This window comes from Apodemus sylvaticus, chromosome 14 (assembly GCF_947179515.1).
Source record: "Apodemus sylvaticus chromosome 14, mApoSyl1.1, whole genome shotgun sequence".
Lineage (NCBI taxonomy): Eukaryota > Metazoa > Chordata > Mammalia > Rodentia > Muridae > Apodemus > Apodemus sylvaticus.
Genome location: NC_067485.1, coordinates 3,183,008 through 3,187,079, shown reverse-complemented (window position 1 = coordinate 3,187,079; position 4,072 = coordinate 3,183,008).

Here is a 4,072-nt window from a genome sequence, read left to right as displayed (position 1 = left end):
ACAATGGAGTACTATTCAGCCATTAGAAACAATGAATTCTTGAAATTCTTAGACAAATGGATGGAGCTGGAGAACATCATACTAAGTGAGGTAACCCAGTCTCAAAAGATCAATCATGGTATACACTCAGTGATAAGTGGATATTAGCCTAGAAACTTTGAATACCCAGGACATAATCCAAAAATTAAATGATGTCCAAAAAGAATGGAGGAGGGGCCCCTGGTTCTAGAAAGACTCATTGCAAGAGTATAGGGGAATTCCAGAACAGAGAAATGGGAAGGGGTGGAAGGAAGAACAGGGGGATGGAAGAGGGATTATGGGATTTGCGAAGAGTGGGGACACAGAATAGGGGAAATCATTTGAAATGTAAATAAAAAATATGTCAATCAAAAAAGAAAAGCTAATGAAGTGATGTAGAAACATGCACATTTGCACCAGAGAATTCCATAAGAAACTACAAGCCATAATATATAGCAAATGTAAAGCAGAACAAATGAACATACCCTGAAAAGCATTTTAAGACAATGAACCTCCAAAATGCAATTGATTTTATATTTTGTTGGCCATCTTATGCTAAGCATGTTGCCTGGATTTAAGTGTGGTTTGTATACCTACTGACATTTGTTTGGAGAAAACTATTCTTTCCTTTTGGAGTAGTTATCAATTGGAGATAGCTTTTGGGTTAGCGATAGGGATTCTGTCCAGGTCTCAGCTTATCAGTGGGATCCCATCTGACCCAGACCAGTGCAGGTCCTGTGCAAGCTTCCACACTCTCTGTGAATTCATGTCTTCATCAGTCCTGCTACTTCTTTTATGTCCTTCTCTTACCCTTAAAATCTGCTTCCTTGTCCATTGTGTCCCTGAATCCCAAAGAGATGGATTTGATGGACACATCCCAACAAGGAGTGATTGTTAAGGTCTCTTACTGTTTTTACCTTGTTCAGCTGTGTTTCTCTCTATTTGTTCTCTCCTTCTGCAGGAGGAAGCTTCTCTCATGATAGCTGAGTAAAACATGCATCTATGAGCATAGCTGAATTACATAAGAAATAATTTTATTGCTATGTTCCTTTAATGAATATCAATACTATTCCGTAGTATTTGGTTTTCTGCTACATTCCTGGGCTATCAAATCTCAAGTTCTTCACTACCCTGGAACTAATATTTCATCTTATGATATAGACCTTAAATACAATGAAATGTTTGCTGGTTACTCACATAGATTTTGTGCCACTATTGCAGTGGTGTATCTTGCAGGCAGGCCATGATTGTAGAATGGCTTTCTTATTGGATTGGGCTTTACACTTGTGGTAACTGACAGAGTACACTTCACTATCATGAATACTAGTCAGTATGAGTGATGGCTCTAGGTAAGTTCTGTTCAATATTCCCATGTGCAATAAGTTGTTAAAGTGTTGTCTGCAGTAATAGGGTCTTACCATCAATTTATGGAGAACAACTAGTAGCCTTGGGATCAGCCTTTGTTACCTGGGATTTATTATGGAGAGGGCCTCTGAACAACAACTCTATTATATGTAACTCATTCCCAGGATGGACGCTTCAGAGAGGAATACAGTCCACTCTTGCCATATTAATTCTACTGATCTTTACATTTTGTTATATCTACTTCAGTTTCCATTTTCAGTGCCTTAATTCTTTTTCAACAATTTTAAATGTTTCATTTGCTATGGACACCTCTGAGTTTTCTATATCTGTACCCCAAACAGACTTCTCTGTAGTCTGACAGTTCCTCAAACGCTTAATACCCAAGTGGCCTTTCACTCACAAGACAATTGAAATAGCCCTAAAGATTTCAGTGCTTTCATAAACAAATGATTTCCAGATTTATATTGGGATATAAAAAAGAGACCATGAGCCATTCTCATAATTACTGTAGAGAAGTCATCTGTTCTCTCCTGTATTTCAAATCTCAAGATCATTGGAAATCAAATGGGGAGCACTTGTCAGTTATTTTGCAAAGTGTCACTTAGGGAACTGGAATTCATGGGTGACACTCTATTTCCTGTTAAATGTTCATTTTCTAAAGGCTGTGTTACCTGTAATTGTCTTTAACTTACCATCAAACACAAAATACAATATCCTCTTGATGACTTGAATACCAACAACAGTAATTAATGATGACCTTAAGAATGAGATGCTAACATATGACCTCACAGCATAGATCAACATATGCGTAACAGGACTGAATAACAACAGTTGAGGCTTCTGTGTTCCAACAATGAGGTTCTCCTCAGCAGGAGGCTTTGTGCTTACTAATCCTAGGCTTCATCTCCAGGAAATCCCCATGGCTTCTCTGAATATACATGTGGGAAAACTATTAAGTCTGTAAACTAAACCTCCATATGATAGACACTGGTACTTCTCTTAATTCAGGCACAAGAAAACTTACCAATGTCTCATAGCAACTGGCAATCAAAAAATAAATGAGGAAATTCCATTTGTATAATAAAAACAAATAAAATACTTAATAGAAGACTTAAAAATTCACTGGTGATAGTTCTGATATAAGTTCTATCCAGAAAATAGGAAGAGGTCAAAATGGGAAACTTTAAGTCAAAGCCTGAAACCATATAGTGTCTAGGTGTGGTACCAGTAAGCAAGGTGAGGTGGCATTAAAGATGACTCACATTCCAGGCTGCACCTTGACATCAGTTAACTAGATATCCCTTCCAAAGATGAATTACTATCCTTCTGTAATTCTTTCTTACATGCTGTCAAAAAAAATAAACCCATGAAAATAAGGATAGAAGGATTTCTCTATGTGATCTCTGTCTCTAAGACCTTGTAAGATTTAATTACCTTTTATACTATTGAGGGCCTAGAGTGAAGCATATAGAGTTACTTGCAATTGTCAGTATATTATTTCTGAGGATAGAATTAGTTTTTCACAACACCGTGATCCTACTCTGATATAATTCTATTAGAACATTCACACCTTAAAAACATTCATAATAGATGGAACAGGAGCTTGCAACATGGATTCTTTTCCTGTTCACAGCAAAAAGATGCATAATGAAGCTGCTCATACACCATCTATCTAGTTATTACTTTATTCACAATTCTCTCTAATGTATAATGATATTTGCACTGTTCTTTTACACACAATACCTGTACATATATTCTTCCAACTCAAACAAATGCAGTCAATAGCTATCTTAGAACACATGAGCTATGGTATGGGTGTAGGTTGGTAGGAAGTATTCAGGAACTTCTGTTACTTTGAGTTTCAGTGACTCATGAATTTTGTTCCTAAGATAAGGCACTCTTTGACCTCTAAGTGATAAACACAATCAACAGGAAATTAGTCATCAACAGGAAAATAATCATCAACAGGAAGAATGGCTCTGGGGCAAAGGTCACACCTGCTCTGCTGATTCAGAGCCAAGCAAATCCTCTCTATGTCTAGGAATGGAATTTCATGCCTTGCTCATGCTGGGATTCATTTTTTTTTGTCTTACATATGTGCTTTCACATTGTCAGTTCATCTTTACAGCTGTCCTGCCACATTCAAATGACACTGTTTCCTTGTAGTCATCAACTGCTTCTGGCCCTCACACATCCTTCCAGCTTTCCATAGTGATATCTGAACCATGGAGGAAGGGGTATGTAGATCTGTCCCATTTCCTGATAGCCTCTCTGTAGTATCTTAGGCTACTTGACCCATTATAGTTCTTTGTGTCCATTACCATCCACTTCAAGTAGAAGCTTCAATAAAAGGATTGATAGATCCGTTAATATGTGCATATAAAATGTCATGAGGAGTTCATTTAATACCTTGGTTTGTTAACATTACAGTTATAGATTATCTCCTTGGGCCTATGGTCTGCCTGATCATGGATTTTTCAGTTCTATGATTGATGACATTTATGCCTTTCATCTTGTGAAGCAGGACTTAAAACCTTAGAAATTGGGTTAGACACACGATGTTTATGCCACTATTGTACCACTATGCATGCCATGCCAGGTCAATCACTATTATACATCAAAAGGTTCACTATTGAGTAAGAATGATCCTTTTCTACAGTAATAGTGTGATAGAACCTTCTAGCACAAT